Source organism: Anopheles merus, chromosome 2L (genome assembly GCF_017562075.2).
Source record: "Anopheles merus strain MAF chromosome 2L, AmerM5.1, whole genome shotgun sequence".
NCBI lineage: Eukaryota > Metazoa > Arthropoda > Insecta > Diptera > Culicidae > Anopheles > Anopheles merus.
This window is the reverse complement of record NC_054083.1, coordinates 8,531,247-8,549,450: the sequence shown is the minus strand read 5'-3', so window position 1 is coordinate 8,549,450 and position 18,204 is coordinate 8,531,247. Positions and strand designations below refer to the sequence as shown.

At 40.2% G+C, this 18,204-nt stretch overlaps 1 long non-coding RNA gene across 3 annotated transcripts in view; it reads left to right on the top strand.

Annotated features, from left to right (window-relative positions):
* The window catches only part of LOC121593935, a 46,130-nt gene that overhangs the window by 18,186 nt on the left and 9,740 nt on the right, over positions 1-18,204 (top strand). The gene's annotated exons all lie outside the window — the stretch shown is intronic.

Sequence of the window (18,204 nt, the reverse complement as noted above, 5' to 3'; positions counted from 1 at the left end):
AGTTGAGTGGTTCGAATCTTATCTCACCAATCGTCGATATCGCGTGAAAGTTGAATGTATGACATCTAGGGAATTCGTGAGTTGTTCAGGCGTGCCACAGGGTAGTAACCTTGGACCTTTGCTGTTTTCTCTATTTTTCAATGACGTTACTACTGTAGTAAGGGAATCTGAATGTTTATTGTATGCGGACGATCTTAGACTTTTTTTTCCTGTGAGGTGTTTTGGTGATTGTCTTGTCCTGCAAGCATCGATCGACTCTTTTTCTGACTGGTGTCTGAACAACGACCTACAAATTTCTGTTGATAAATGTTTGTCCATGTCGTTTCACCGTTCTAATTGTCCAATAGTGTTTAACTACTGCATCTCCGGTACACAATTACAACGACACAGTGCAGTAAAAGACTTAGGAGTTACCCTTGACCGTAAACTTGACTTTCATGTGCACCATAACGAAATTATTGATAGAGCGAACAGAATGCTAGGATTTATACGCAGGCAGTCGAGAGAATTCTCCGACCCACATTGTCTTGTCGCACTCTACAAATCACTAGTCAGATCCATCTTAGAATACTCCTCAGTAGTTTGGTGCCCATCGTCGTCGTTATGGTCGAATAAGATTGAGTCAGTGCAGAAAAAATTCACCCGTTTGGTCTTACGGTTCACACCCTGGCGTAACGTAGCAGCAAGACCTAGTTATCATGCCCGGTGTTTAATTTTTGGACTCGAGTCTCTCATTACTCGTCGCGAAACGGCGCAAATCTTGTTTATGAAAAAAATCATCCTAGGAGAGATAGATTCACCGGACCTTTTAGCTAGAGTTAATTTCCACGTACCTGCTCGTATTTTAAGAAACTTTAGGCTACTAAGAGTTGACCAAACTAGACGTGCATATAGCGATAATGAACCTTTGACTGCGATGGCTTTTAGATTTAATGCACATTATGACTCTTTTGACTGGAATTCCCTAAGTTAACCTGTTTCTCATGCTGTGATACTCTGTGTTATTTATTTTGTGCTGATGTTACATTGTACCGTGATGCTTTATGTTATTATAAGTTTAGTTTATAAGATCAGTGATAAGGCCAATGATGGCCAATCACTTAACATTTACAAATAAACAAATAAACAAATAAACAATTACAGATCATGTAATTGCAGATATTTTCGGTAAGAATGTTAATCCGAAAGGAATATCATCAGACATCGGAAACAATAAGAATTGTTAAGTTCGGTCATGAGAACATACGATCCACTTCGGTTGATCAGTTACTATTGGAAACACACGTCTGGATGGTTCGAGTTCAGATAATAGAGAGAGAGTTTGTTACAAGAGGATACAATAGTTCATGCATTCGGGTTGGACAATATCCAACATCTGTCAAATGACAGTTCTACCCAACTAAGCTAAGCTGACAGTTCGCTTCAACCAATAGTTACCTTACACGGACGAAACCTGATGCAAGCTGTACACGTTTCTTCAAGCGATTGGGATACTGAGCTTTCCGATTCGCTGTGAGAGCAACGGAGAGAATGGATAAGGATGGCGGAAGGTGCAAAGGATCTACAAATTCCTAGGCCGTTTACTTACTTATCCGGCGCTACAACCGCTTGCGGGCTTGGCCTGCCTCAGGAGCTCCGAAACCGCTCGCGCTCTCGCGCCTTTGCCTGTCAGTTCGTTATTCCGGCCTTAATGGCGGACGCCTCAACGCCATCTGGCCACCTCAATTTGGGCCTACCACGCCTACTCTGTCCTTGTGGACGGCTTAAAAAGACTCCATTATTTCCATTTTCATTAATTTATTTATTTTAACAGACGGGCCTATTGGTGTAATGGATTATATTATAGCTGTCTCGAAAGCCTGTATAGGCTGGTATGTCCATGCAGGACGTTCCGCTAAATAGAAGAAGAAGAATGATATGTTAAAGAACATAATTTGGTACAGTGCAACAGTGTAGAATTATGTACATTGATTTATTTACATGCAAATAATTACATTCTTATCATAAACATATTACTACTATGAATCTCTAATGCAAATCTCGAAGCGCTTATGAATGGACGATATTTTTGGTTGATCTGTCTTTAGTTAGTTTGTATAGATTGGAAGGTTTACCCATGCGAGAACCCACCACATATAATTGTCCTTGGGAAGAACACAATGTCCGTAAGTCTGAACCGCAAAAAGACATCGTTTGACCTTGGGATTTATGAATTGTCATTGCAAAAGCCAGCTTGATTGGAAATTGCACGCGCTTAAACACAATTGTTGAATCAGTTGAGATCATTGGAATACGTGGTAGCAGCACATTTTCATAAACAAATTCCGAATTCAGATTGTTGCTTCTATATTATATTTCATTAATTTTTTAATTACCAGTAGCGTGCCATTGCACATACGTAATGGATTTAAGTTTCTTAGCAGTATAACCGGTGATATTTTTAATCTGAGTGGAGCCCTGCCTGGTAAATTTAAAGAGTTCAAAAACTCTGTTGGATAATTAACAGCTTAGTGGGAATCACAAACTGTATCAATTAATTTGTAGGCAATCAAATCACCTGGCAAAGCATCTTGTATTTGGAAAATTAATTCTTCGACGTCGACATTTTTTGCTGCAAGAATGGCTTTTACTGCAAGCCACGATTGATAACACATTCAGTTTGCATATCGAGAAATATACAATCTATGTGCTGTGTATCGACGACTGTACAAAACTTTGATGGCAATTTAATAACAGCCAGTACCGCCTGGAAAGAAACTTTTCCTTTGCCAAAATCTAAAAAATAATTAAAGAAAATCATAGCTGATGAAACCTGAAGTATTTCAACGCGCATACTTTTGCTAAGCTGTAGCTTTTGAAAGTTATGCCATAATGGCGACAACTTCAAGCAAGCGTTGATCTCACCGGCATATGTTGATCGTAGAATCACTGGAAGTGTTGGCTTGAAATCATGGGAGTAGTAAAGTAACTCCAAATAGTTGACTGTTGATGAAGACGCGGAAATTTTCGTGCATTAATCCTAATTCTGATGGTGGATTTGTGTGAAAGCTAATAAAGTGTTGTTTGAGAAAATTCAGCTTTATTTAATAATAGTAATTTTGTACCGTGTTTTCCTAAAAAAAAAGTAGTTACAGTCGTTTCAATGGTGAACATGTTGCTCCAAACGTCATGACTTGCATCACAAATGTTTCAACCGGTTTGTTTGCATCTCCGTTTCTCCACAAAATCCTTTGTGAGTCTTAATCCTCGAGTCTTATTTTCACCTGATGAAACCTTTCTTTGATATCGCCTACAACACAAATGTGCCCTTCGCGGAAGCGACTCAACACTCCAAACAAGGAAGCCATTTGATCGGGATCGACCAGTAGCTGAGATTTCAGAAACACATTGTTGGTTTTTGAGGTTGCATCGAAAGTTAGTTTCTTATAGTTTTTAGTTTTCTTATATATTCTTTGGCTTGATACTCCTCAAACGTTTTTTTCGCCCACTACCTCAATGCAGAATTTTGACTTAGTTGTTTCTTAATACTTTTCAACCGAGTTAAAGCGTTGTTGTAACTGTTAGGAAATTTCGGATCATCACTTTTCCACAATAGTCAAACTTCAAACCACTCCCCGTTTTCTTCAAAGTTTTTGCTATGATGACATTCGCCCTTTCTTCTGCGCTAGATTTCACTATGTTTGTTGTCTACACTCCGAAATCTTCCGTTGAAAAAAAGTTTCCCAGCATTATTTACTTATTTATTTATCTATTTCATATATAACCGACGGACCATCGTGTCTAATCGGCAACCTTATAATTAAATTAAGGAGCATATAAGTAAACCTCTAGTTATTAGCAAACATTAAATGTGACGTAAACGCAATTTATCCTTGAACGTGGAAGTAGACATACTAAAATTGAACAAATCTAACACTTCATTGAACTCGAGGGACATACGTATAATAGGGTGTCCCTGGCTATGGTTGTTGCGGGTACGCGGTACACGGAGATGGGAATTAGATCTAAGAATCCGACAGGGAGCGAACAAATTGATGCTGGCTAGTAATGCCGGGGAATCGATCTCTCCGTTAAGGAGCCAGAATATAAAAAGGCATTGGGCGTCACATGGGATCTGTAATCTCGCTACAGGTCTTCGTAATTAGACCGTGTAGCTGATTTCCCTTCGTAAAAACGCTGTCAATGTGAGGGTGAAATGACATCTTCTGGTCGAGTAGCACCCCCAGATCACGGATACATGTCGTGCGAACCAAAGCCGTGTTGAGCATAGTGTATGTAAACGAGATAGGGTAACGGGCTCTGCTGAATGATACACACTGGCATTTATCAGCACACACTTGGAGGGCGTTTCTGCTGCACCAGCTGTCCAGATTCTCAAGGATCATTTGAAGGCGTACGCAGTGACTGTCGTTTCTAACTGGAGCGACTAGTTTTACGTCGTCGGCGTACATTAGGTGTTGGCCTGGCGGTAAAACAAAAGATAGGTCATTTATATGGATGAGAAAGAGTAGCGGTCCCAAATTACTCCCTTGAGGCACACCGGAGGAGCTGATGAGATCCTATGCTTATGTAGTACGAACGACCATTTAAATATGAACGCAGCCAGGTGATGTGCCAGTCGAGGAAACCGAGTTTTTTTAACTTGGAGAGTAGAATATCATGAGAGATACTATCGAACGCAGCCCTGAAGTCGATATATACTGCATCAACTTGGGTACCACGATCCATGTGGTCGAAGCAGAAACCAACAAATTCAGCAAGATTTGTGGTGGAAGATCTCCTTGGAAGAAATCCATGCTGACTAGGGCTCATATAGTTTTGAACTGCTGTGAGTAGCGGATTGTATAGAATGAGCTCAAAAACCTTTGCACAAGCGCATAGGGAAACAAAGCCACGATAATTCTAAGCATGAAGTCGACTGCCCTTCTTATGGATAGGAACCATTCGCGCGTGTTTCCAGGACGTCTCGTCCATGCACTCGTCTCCTTTATGAACCATCAGATGACGAGATTCTCAGTCGAAGGTTGCTTTGACCATTGCGCAAGGAAAGTAAAAAAGGATGAAAAGATAACCCTTAAGGCGAGACAACTAGCTGATCCAAAACTAGGTCCAATTAGAAACAAGTTCGGCAGCGGTTACTAAACAGGGTCAAGCGGGGTCAAGACTGTTCAGCTGACGAAGATTGGGCGCCATCGAGAAAGTTAGTTGCGGATTACCTACGAGGGAAAACAGACCAATTTTTAAACTGTGTGGTGAAAACTTTCAATACGTGAGCGCAAGTTCTAAGAAGGTCCAAAACGCTACTCAAATAAACAGATTGTTATCAGGCGTAATAACAGCTTTTTTAATAAAAATGTGTATCAGGTTCGTACGGTTGTTTCAGTTCACGTGAAAAAATGATATGCTTCATTTGATACATCGGGATACAGGCTTTTCCGAAAGAGCCCAAGACCGCGAGACACTTTGATGAATCGACTGGAGTTAATTGCAAGACTGCGGAACGATAAGTGAAAACGTTGACAATACCGAAATCTGCGGATTTGTATCACAAAACTACGGCACACTTTTTCGGGTACAATGTCGCACACCAGGGACATATGGCTTGACCATTCAGGCGACTAGGCCGACAGATCTGTACTTCTACAGATTTTTGAATAGCGTACCGATTCACAGACTCTATAGGTATTGTAATGTGTAAAAGAACGAATGAACCGAAATCACGTTCACGTTCATTGTGATGAACGACTCGGTTCATTCACCTTCACTTAAAAGAACCGAAATGCCCAGCGCGTGAAGATGTGAGTGTGCGCGAAGCGAATACAGGGATGAAGATGGGTTAAAGATGGGATGAAGATGGCGAATATAGTTGACGAGACGCGAACAATTCCCCATGGTTTGTTAGTCGAATACTAACGTTGCTGAGGGATGGATTTGTTGCATTTTCACGCGGTGGGATTCATGCTCATGATGTTAAAAAACTGTATTTTCTATGTAATATTTGTTTCCTTTCTTTTTGTTTTTACCATTTTTTCAGTTTTATTCAATTTTATGTGACAATCTTAAAATTCTGGAGAGTAAAAATGAAATATATTAAAATAAATACACCGAGCTCATATCGTGCAATGAATAATAGGATCTTTGATTTGATAAATTTATACAATTAAGACACGTGAAAGTTCATATAGATAATATTTTCATAAATAATAGCCGGCATCGCGAATAAATGACACCTTTTTAACAGTCGTTTAAAGTTCATTTTGGTTTAACCGAGTTCATTTGTTGTTCATTCCTGTTAAAATAAACGATCGTCAAAACAGTTAACGACTGCTCGATATCGCATATAGGCAAACACGGGGAAAAAATTCGAGCATTATAATTAAACGACCCGCTGCGCAGATTCGAGCAGTTTTCTGCGTAGTTTTTTGCGTCGTTTTGTGTCAAAAAATACGCAAAAAACAGCGCTGGACTTCAGCCGAAACTACGATAGCCAGCGTATTTATTGCAGTTTTTAGGTGCGGAACGAGCGCCATCTGTTGAAGGAATGGATGAACTATTTCAGACGGTGGAGCAAAAAAAAACGGCCGAAAAATTCAAAAATATTGGCGCCCATTCCTTCCTCCTCCTCTTCCTCTAACTCCCTTCCCCTCCCTGCCTTGCCTTATACTTGCGCTTATAATCAGTGTGTATGCGTTGGTGTATATGTACATTGCGGTTGTGTATTGTAATTGGTGGGTGTTAGCATTTATTTATTCGTGTGTGACCTTGACGATGCGGGAGGAGAAGCTGGTTCATTTTGGGATTTAAAGTGTTATCGGTGTATTGATGGTTTATTTTATTTCGTGCCGCTGCTGATGAGACCATTCGATGCCCCTGCCAATTGAAGGTGAAGAAGCCTATTTAAAACAAGCGTAGGAGAACGTCTAACACTAATCTATTTTTTTTTAATTTGAACATGTTTGATGCTTCAACAACCTTCTAAGCATCATGTAGCACAATGTATAGTGGCAATAAAATATTTTTTTAAAAATATGCCTAAATCTGTCTCTAGTTTTCGGGCCACGACACACACACACACACGCACACAGCGCGGGGAAAGTGACCGTTCACTCTATCATGCCGCGATCCCCCACCCCGCCCGGCGCTTTGGATGAGGATGCGATACAAGAAAGCTGAACCAGCCGTTCTACCGATACGGTAGCCGTAATCGATCATGCGGGGAGGGGGGGGGGTGGTCTGGTGGGGGGGAGGGGAGTGCGTGCTTGCGTTCGCGCTTTCGTGGGTGCGTGCTTGCGTTTGCGCTTTCGCGGGTGCCTGCCCGCGTACACGCGTACGTGCATGTGTGCGTGCGTGCGTGCTCGCGTGCGTGTGTGTGTGTGTGTTTGTGTGTGTGTGTGTGTGTGTGTTGTGTGTGTGTGTGTGTGTGTGTGTGTGTGTGTGTGTGTGTGTGTGTGTGTGTGTGTGTGTGTGTGTGTGTGTGTGTGTGTGTGTGTGTGTGTGTGTGTGTGTGTGTGTGTGCGTGTGGAAACCCCAAAACTATTTGATTCTGATGCGTACATTTTCATCCGCTGCGGCTACAAAGTCCATGCATTTTTGATCTCGCTACCTGAGAGACAACACAACCATTGGCATTGGCATCTTTGCGATCGGCTCTGCTGTTGGGGGTATTAAAAAGACATATGATTTAAGCAAACGTGCGTGTGATTTGTTGCACATTTATTTCTAATTCAGCTAGCGGACGCAAGTGGAAACAAAACTTGAATTGAATTCATACAAAAGAGGATTCTGGATTTGTTTATTATGGTGCGCGTATGGTGCTGCACATGTCCGTCCAGAATCTGGTGGCTTGTTGGCTTAGAGTCGGTATCATGACGCCGATTGACCGGCATTGCCTTAGAATGGGTTCGGATCGGTAGGTTCATGTTTTGGTCAAGTGCATTCCGTGCATTTGTCGCACCACAGCGGTAGACCCGGCAGCACCAAAGTCAAAACAAAACCTTCCCCGAGTGTGGACTGCTATGCTAAGTTCTTCTTCTTATTATTATTATTATTATTATTATTGGCGTAATAGTCTACGCGATCATGCCGGCCTTTTCAGGACTTGAGTACCGCGTAGCCGGATGGTCGCCCCTTGCTACGGCGGACGGTTCATACGCGGTTAGAACCCACGACGGGCATGCAGATGTGCGGAATGATGGCGGTGCTGCGGGACCGCTCCTATCCAGTGTGCAACCTGCATACTACCACACTGTCTCCTGCCCGGTGCATACGCTGCAGGCAGAGGGAAGGATGCACCTCCACGATAAAAAAAAAACCCCGTCATGAACCAGCGGTGGATCTAACGGTAGGCGGACTAGGCGGTCGCCGAAGATCTCTAGTCTGTAGTATGCCGTATGTCTACAAGTGGACAGATTATTAGCGACAAGGGCCCCCGGAAAGATGGTCTTTAGGGCTCCGTGGCTGGAGAAAACCATTTGCACCTCCCCTCCCCCCATGGCGACTACAATTTTAGGGCCTGTGACCTCAATTCGTCTTTCCACCTTTCATGAACACCTTCCTTTCTTTGACCGATGGATCATAACATTCCGGAAGAAATTACATTTGACGACAGTTTTGCATACACAAGCACACTCACAACCATGCGCAGGATGCTTAGCATATCTATGTAATCCACAACAGGCGAAAGCAAAATCTTAGTGCTATGCTTACTGCTTAACACGTTCAGCACGATGGCAGGCCCCAGGGACTGCCAGTGGACTTTCCAGTTTACCGGTTCCACAATCAGCTTGCGTTCTAGATGCCGGCGGAACGGAAAGTTAATGAAAATCAGCGCCGGGCTGAACGTGTCAATGCGAATTAGGGTTCTGCGCGTGAGCTGGCGTTTCCTTGGTCATTTTTACATTGCAGCAATTGAACTTATTGCGCTTTTTTGGTTTGATTTGTGAAAATGCAACTTCATCGCCGCAATGTTTGTTAACGGCATTTTTAGGCGCCACAACAGCTCGCGAGCATTGACCACACGCGAGAAAGAGATAGCGCTATGGAGGGAAAAAGCACGGACGACGGCTGACAGCGATTGGCCGTCTGACGCACCAACACATCCAAACCTTCGGCAGCGCGCTCAGGCGAGGGGAATGAGGCGGAGCCAGGGACGGGCAGCTCGACGAGCTGCTCGACAAATTTGCCGTTGGAGAGAAAAGGAAGGCATGATAAAATTCTCCGAACGCCTTGATTTCTTCCGTCGCTTTGCGCAGCGGGGACTGTTAATTTGTATCGCATACGCTCTTGACAGTCGTTTGTTTAACGACGGCATAGGACCAGTCGTTAAAATTAACAAATGAACTCAATGCGTTCGCGATGCCAAATTCTAGCCATTTTTAACGACTCTGGTTAATTTTTAACGACTGTGAATTTTAAACCATTTCTTTCGCGATGCCAGCTAATGATGCAAAAAAGCCGCAATGCTAAGATTAATATAATCCATCCATTTCTGTCGATGTTCTGAGTTTCTGAACATCTAAAATAGTTTCTAAACCCGTTAGAAAAAAAATTTCATAATTTTGTTTTATAAGTATATTTTGAATTGCTGAATCTAACTCTCCATGGTCGTTTTTGGATACGATGAATAGTTTCAAAGATATTTATCAAAAATCTGTTGTTTTCTTCCAATGTGGGTATGGGGACTAGGTGGGCTTATAGGTTTGGCGAGCAGGCCATATCGAATGAACGTATGACAAGAGTGGATTCGATTGTAATACGTATCTTTTAACCCACACTACCACACATCAACCAAAACTGCCATTGGAATTCACACGCATTCATCAACAAATGATCAAATTCCCTCCTGTCATTTCGTTTTCATTTTTCTACAGCACTGCTGTCAAATTGTTCGGGATAAGCCCACCTGAATAATAAACCCACTTTGCACACGGTGGCTCTAAATGACGCTTGGATGATAACTGTAGTTCGTGGATGAGGTACGCTACATATTGTTTCAGCAAACATGGACGCATCAGTTACCTCGACGCCGAAACAAGACTACTTCTAATCGAGACAGGAGCCGAGTGATAGTAGCGTTTGAAAACGGAACATCTAGAAAAGATATTGCCACAATGCTAAACATGAATCGGGGAACTGTTTATAGTATTATAAAAAAATTCCAAAAAACTGGAGAAGTTGCGGCTGCTAAAAGGAGAGGCAATCATGCAAAACTATTATCGGAGGAAGCTGCTCAAAGCATCCGTACTAGGATAGACGAAGACTGCACTGTCACGTTGAAGGCGTTGGTAGAAAAGGTACACGAAAGATTTTACGTGCGTGTGAGTACGATGACAATAGCCCGCGAAATCAAAGGGTTTACTTATTAATTATTCGTTTAGAAGAATTCATAATCTTCCCGAACGGCGTAACACGGATTCCACCATCGAAAACGTAGGTCGTATGCTTCGATGTTTTACCAAATATCGATCGAAAATCCCGATACAGATATAAGGCCCGATTATTAAACACAAATTGTAAAGACAAGTTGTCAAAATCGGAAGATTTGTATTATGACATCCGTTTGTGTTGTGTGTTGGAAAAAAAATTTGACGAAACACAAACTCACAAGCATACTGCCAAGATACGTATTATGAAACACAAACGGAAATCCATAATTGTCAAACTGCTTTCCGTCAGCTTTTTGTCACGGAAAGGCGCCAATCTCAGATTGTTTGACCGACAAAACACAACAACAGAATTTTTGCTGTTGCTTTCACGACAAAATATAAGTATTTTATTTCAGAAATAATCAATTTTATCATTTTAAATAAAAATATGTGTACTGCCATATCCATCAAATGGCGATAAGCTGGAGATACTGGTAACGTGATGCTGTTTTGGGTTAAGAAGCTGCTGTTATTTCCTTCCTCTGTTGTGCTTCGATGGTAGTCGAAAGATGAAGGGCTCACGCACCTGGTGTGTGTTCAACAGCATTGGATTCCAGCAACTTCTTCAGTGAGTTACTGCTTCAACAACCAACAGCATACGCACATGAATTTATCACATCTAATACTGCATACACTTTTAGTAATAACAAATACTCGGAGGGCTCGATCTCCGCCAGAATGTCAAGGAAAATTTCCTTCGACGCACGAATTTTTTTCTTAAATCTGAAATTAACAACCACGAAATGAAACATGTATAACACGGTTTGCACAAATGATCCGTATACTTAACTCACGCTTGGTTATAAAGCTGTAACGGGTCGAAAACACTTCGAAGCAGTCGGCGCTGTTTTGCCAGATCTACCGTTGTTTCTTCTTCACTGCCGCTATCGTCACTTACGAAGTGGGATAAAATCATTTCGATGTTTTAAACAAGGATTGTTAGCTTGATAAACGATCGTGTCTTAAATAAACTTGTTTACGTTTTTTTGTTTTGATTTTGAACATTTTGACACATCGACACAGTTTTAACGAAAGAAAAAAATTAACGAAACTTGTCTGTCACAAGAACGGTTTCAAAATGCATACCTATTTTCCGTTTGTCTTGACGCACTTGTCTTGTGTCATTTCCGTTTGTGTTTAATAATCGGGCCTATAGTATTCTTGGATGAGGTAGGATTTAAAGTGAGTATGCGTACGTCAAAGGGTAGATCGCTAAAGGGAACAACTCCAACGATTGTCGTGCCTCAATTGCGCTCAAGAAATATTGCTACTATTTGCGCAATGAATAAGAGTGGCATTGTTCATTACCTGTCGCACAATAGAGCCATAAATCGCGAACAGTTTACGCAGCCCAAAGGAAAATTGAGGATGCGCGAAATTCATCGAACATTTATGGTCATAGATAGCGTGGCTTTCCATAAGAGTAGCGAGGTGAAGGATGCAATAGGCTACGACGAAGATAAAGCAGTTTATTTGCCTCCCTACTCGTCTTTTATTTTTTAAGTTAAGTTAAGTTAAGTTAAGTTTAAGTTTTAAGTTTTAAGTTAAGAAATTTTTTTAAGTAAGTGGAAAAATTTTAGTATAAAGAGCCAACGCGCAGAATGAGCAGGAATCAATGGAAGCTATCACTAATTGTGCCAACCTTGTTACTTCCCAAGATTGTGAAGGGTAAATAGGAATATAGGGGCTTACTTGGCTCGTTGTTTGCGAGGTGAAGCAATTGAGGTTTGAAATGTCCCTTTTCTTTTCGATTCTAAGTACCCGTCAAACATTACGAGGGTTGCGAGTAGTATCATCTGCTGAAAATTTTATGTTTTTAAAAATATTTTTTTTGTTTTATTCATTTTTTTCGGTGTTATCCGTCGAAAAGATTATTACAGTGGAGCGCCGTTTATCTGGGCTCATCGGGACTTGACCTCGCCCGGATATGCGATTAACACGGATAATGGGTCGAAGATTATATTTAAGCACAAATTCTTGATTTTTGTCTGAAATGTGTCTCATGCTTTGATACAAATTAGCAAATTTTTATCAGCTTAATGTTTTTAAATGAGATTGTTTGAAATTTGCCATGAATTATAGTGTTTTTTGTTATAACAATGTGCTCTGATAACCTTTTTTTAAATACCCTTCTCAGAATGCAATGTCACCTTTGTATTGAACTGTAATTTCTGAACTGCACGGATAAACGAATAGCCGGATAAAAGGTACCCGGATAAACGGCGCTCCACTGTATTTCTATTATAATTGATTTTTTCAAAATAAAATGTCAAAATTCAAGTGTTTAGTAAGCTATAATTTGCAATGTTACCTGCTCTCGGGGTGCTCGCAAGCTCTTTTATGCAAGGGTTCTGGGGCTGTAAACTTGTATGGCGTGCAACCCGCCATGCAATTCACAGCGATTTGCGAGGGCGCGCGAGGGCTCGCACGCCATACAAGTTCACAGCCCCAGAGCCCTCGCATTAGATAACTTGCGAGCCTAGGCAGTTTTTTCACCCCTAGTTTTAGCAGTTATAATTATAGCACCATGAGATCAGGTATAACAGTGCAAATTGTAGCACACCTAATACCTAAATTCAGACATATTATTTTGCAAAAATCCACAAAAATAGAAACAGTAATCTTTAAGACGAATAACACTGCAAAAAATGAATAAAATATAACTATTATTTAAAATACCTTAAGATTTCGAGCAGGTGATACTACTCGCAACCCTCACAATGTTTGACGGGGAGCCATCGCGCGCCCTCGCAAAACGCTGTCAATTGCATGGCGGGTGCTGCTGTGAAGATTCTTTAAACTGATAAGGGCTAAAGGCGATAAGGAAAAGCTGTGAAGATTCTTTAAACTGATAAGGGCTAAAGGCGATAAGGAAAAGCTGTGAAGATTCTTTAAACTGATAAGGGAAGAATAAACCAATGCCCGCTGCCTAAATTCGAGCAGTTTCCTGCGCAGGAACTGGAGCAAAATCTGCGCTGGCTAGCGCACATTTTGGCCCGTTCACCGCGCGGGGCTTCAGCGATTCCTGCGCAGGGTCGCGCAGTTCGGGCAGTTCGGGCAGTTTTGTTTAGACGGAGCGAGAGGGCGAATGGGAAAATGTGGTAGTGCAAAAAACTGTAACTGCTGTTTGTATATATTTAAATGGAAAAAAATATATATTGAACTGATCTGGTATTGGCGGATGCTCTTCTGATACTTGTATGTGCGCGTGTGTTGCTTTTCCTCTTTGCCCGCCCGGGCGGGTATATTTCTTTACCTCCCCTCGTTCTCCTCCGATCCTGTACCTCACCCCCTCGCCACAGGTTATAGGAACGCTGTGCAATAACGCTGTGCTCCTCTGTATCATATCCGTGCCAAGTGTTGAACAACTGTATACGTGCTTGCTAGCCTCCTCACACAAACGATCAGAAAGCTGTTGTGTTATTTGTGGTTGCGGATTAGTAACGGATATATTGGTGAGTTGTATATATATTATTTATTCCTGATTTTACTTACCGTCTGTTGTTTCGATCGCTGGAGTATTCTGCTCTCGGTCACCTTCCTTCATGCCGGATCCGTTTAAACCAGCTGTGTCAAACTCATTTCATCAGAGAGCCGCAAGTACAGATTTTCAATGATTTGCGGGCCGCAAAGTTGAGAATTAAAAATATGCCTCAATATTTATATGAAATACTGTTTAAAATCATTCTTGTTAAACAAATTGACTTTTTGTACTCCTAGCTTAAAATCTGAAATCGTTTTTTATTTCAAAATTTGCGATGTTATTTTTCATTGTGCTCTTTTTTATAAAAAAAAAGTCTAATATACTTTTAAGTCACATGCATCTTTTTTATCCTTATTATTAAAATGGGATATTTTTCATTTGTCGCGTTCTCAAACGACAGTTCTGTTAGAAAATATCGCTCAACCCCACTTTTTCACTGAGGTAGGGGAAATCTAGCTGCCTGTTACGAATTTTTTATAAGCAATCCGAGCTATCCATCGCTGGATGAAGAACAAAAATATTTGCCTGCAATTTTTTTACAGTTCAAGAGAAAAATTGTAATAGTAATCCAATCGTAATAGATTGGCAAATATTTTTGTTGACACTTGAAGGGCAATGATTCGCGAATTAAGGAAAGGACTGTGTGAGCTAACCTATTAAGTAGCTATGTATTGCAGGACTTCGGCATTTCGTTTATTTTAATCCTTAATGTAAATCCTTTTATCTTAAGCATAATCATTTCATTTTGGTTTTGATTTTGGGGAGGCTGTAAAGTACAATAATTCGTCTTGTAGAATGTGAGATGCAAATAAATTAATCTTGGCTACAAACGCTTTCGAAAAGTCGTACATATTGGATATTAACTGATTTTTATGGTCGGATGATTATGATTATAATCCATCACTAGTTGTTGCAAAGTTTCCAAGTGTGTGTATTTTGTTATTTTCATTCCTATTCCGTTTCTTGACAGTTGACGCAAATCTGTTTTTCCGTATATAATGTGCAATCGGACTGTGAAAATTATGCTAATATTCAGAATTTAATCGAAACATCGTAACACGGCTACTTTTCCGAATATTTGGAAACAAGCATGGATAAGGCCAGTTTTTAAAAAGGGTGATCGTGGTTGCGTCTCTAATTATCGTGGCATATCTATTTTATCGGCGTTCAGCAAAGTTTTTGAATCTGTTATTCGTTTACCTCTAATGGAAATGGTGAAATCGTGGATTATTCCAAATCAACATGGCTTTATGGCTGGCCGCTCCACCACTACTAATCTTATGGAATTTGTTTCCTCAGCACTCTTAAATCTGGACTCTGGCATGCAGGTTGATGCTGTGTATACCGATTTCAAAGCTGCGTTCGATAAAATCCCCCATTCTCTGCTCATTGCTAAATTCAAGAAACTTGGCTTCTCTCCTTTCTTTCTTGAATGGCTACAATCATTTCTATCGAATCTTTTTTGCTGTGTTAAATTGAATGACGGTTTTTCTTATGAGTTTCATTGTTCGTCGGGTGTACCCCAGGGTAGTGTCTTGAGTCCTTTACTTTTTATTTTATTTGTCAATGATGTGTGCTCTGTTCTTCCATCCGATTCCTTCCTTATGTTTGCAGATGATTTAAAAATATTTTGTCCTATCACTGACTCTAATTCATGTGTCTCTCTTCAATGTCTGTTAGACTCCTTCTCCTTTTGGTGTTCTGCTAACTTTCTCTCCCTGTGTATCGATAAATGTGCTTGTATATCTTTCTCTCGGAGCTTAAATGTGTTGTCTCATAATTATTCACTAAACTCTGTTGTATTAAATCGTGTTAATGTCATTCGTGATCTTGGGGTTCACCTTGATGCAAAGCTTTCATTCAATCATCATATTGAGCGTACCATTAACCATGCCAATAGTGTACTAGGAATGATTTGTGCTATGGCAAATGATGTGTGTGACCCTATATGCCTTAAAGCCCTTTTCTGTAGCTTAGTCCGCCCTATTTTAGAATATGCTAGCACTGTGTGGTGCCCAGTCAGCTCGATATGGATTGAAAGGGTTGAAAGTGTTCAACGCAGATTCACCCGTATTGCCATAAGGCGTCTTTTAGGGCAATCGGGTGCTTCTCTTCCCCCTTATGTAGTCCGATGCCGTATGCTTGGATTGATGACACTGCATGATCGTCGCTCTGCTTCTCAAGCTTTGCTTATCAGTGGTTTGCTTCGGAACGAGATTGATTGTCCTTCACTTCTTAACAGAATACCGCTGTACGCGCCTGCTCGCTTTCTTCGACGCCGCGATTTCCTTCAAATCCCGTCGAGAAGAACGCTGTATGGCACCAATGATCCGTTTTTTCGATCCCTCCAGCGCTTAAACAGTGCCTCTGGTGTGTTTGATTTTCATATTCCCCCTCAATCCCTTCGCCCCCTCTTCCTTCAGTTCTTTGACTCCCTTTTTGTTTCCCCATCCTAATTCTTTCATTTTACTTGTGTTGGCTGTGTTACAAATTGCTTGCTGTCTAGTATATGTTTGTCTGGTTAGATTTAAGTATTTGTTTGTTATCATTAATTTTAAGTTTTAGTCAGTAAGTTTCCCTATATTTAGCCCTCTGAGGCAGATATTTGTATCGTAATAAATAAATAAATAAATAAATAAATAAACATAAAATGAATGAGTTTGCCTTCGATTTAATGTTTCTTAAAGGTCTCGGTTGCTCTGTACGTTTGTGTAGAATAAGTTTGTGGTAAAAGTAAGGCTCAGACCTCTACGTTACGCTAGCGTTACGCGTAACGCCAGTTTACCAGAAACCCAAGCACATTTTTTGAACGCCTGTTTTAACCGTCGTAGATAAGCAAATTGATACAGTGAACCCTCTCTTATTTGACACCTCTCTAATTTGAGAAACCTCTCTTATTTGAACATTTTCCACAGTCCCTTCATTTCCAGTACATTTTTGTCCCTCTAATTTGGAAAAACTCTGAAATCTGTATCCCTTTTATTTGTGTATGGTGTTGCCATGGTTATTGAAAGATGTATGCTCTAATTGGCGATTCTGTTCGCAGTTTCCTATAGCAACAGTTAAGGTCGCATACTAAATGCTATGTTTCTTTCTAGTTTGTATGGACCTTTCATTCACTTTCAACCTCTGTAATTTGAAACCCCCTCTTATTCGACAGTCCCATCGCCTCTCAAATAAGAGAGAGTCGACAGTAGATAAGAATGTCTAATAATCGAAACTATATGAATGTTCAGCAATCATTCATAAGGTTTAGATTCATTGGTAATTCATTAAAAAAAAATTATATGACTATTACCGTACTATATTTGATATTCATTAATGTTATTTAATTTAATAATTAGTTTTAAAACGATTAAAAAATTAAAATGCTTATACATTTCTAAGCCCACTGTTGGTGTAAAACTATGATTTTAAAATTATAATCAATGTGCAAAATTATTTATGATCCTAATTCATCGCCTTTATAATAGTGCCTCTAAACTAAATGTAATTATGATTTTAATTGGCCCGAAACGTAGATTTCATAGACAATAAATACATGTCATATATTTAACCTAATTAAATATATTTTACATATTGTTTTATTTTCTACTTCTGGAAATGGTACTCCAATTTAAAGCTTCAAGAGTTTTTTAAAACTTTTATTGACTATTTTTCATAAACTTTGTATAATACTTGTATTTCAGAATTAAATTTCCTTGATATTGGTTAATCTTAAAACATGAAACTTTTATTTTCATCGCAGTTTTAAATACAGGTGTCCCCCGAGATACGACTGTATTTGGGACCGGAAAAATGTCCCAAAACAAGACGTAAGTCGAAAAAGTCGTATGTCGAATATCCATGAATATAAAGTTTATAACCGAAGTTGAAGAGTTGGAATTTATGATATCGTATATTTTATTATACGATATATATTTTAAGCCGGTCTCGTAGTGCAGTCGTCAACTCGTACGAATTAACAACATGCTCGTCATGGGTTCAAGCCCCAATGGACCGTGCCGCCATACGTAGGACTGACTATCCTACTATGGGGGGATCAATAAGTCACTGAAAGACAAACCCACAAGTAGTGTGGTACAGGCAGGCCTTGACCGGCAACGGTTGTTGAGCCAAAAGAAGAAGAATATTTTATTTTAAATAATGTTCGATAAAGTAATAATAATATTTTAAAAACCGTACACAATATAGATATTCAAGATAGGGTAGTTGTGGATTCTTTGGAAATGTGTGCATAACGGTTACAGGCCCAAAAAATAAAAAAATACATCAATTTCTTCTCAATGAAAACTT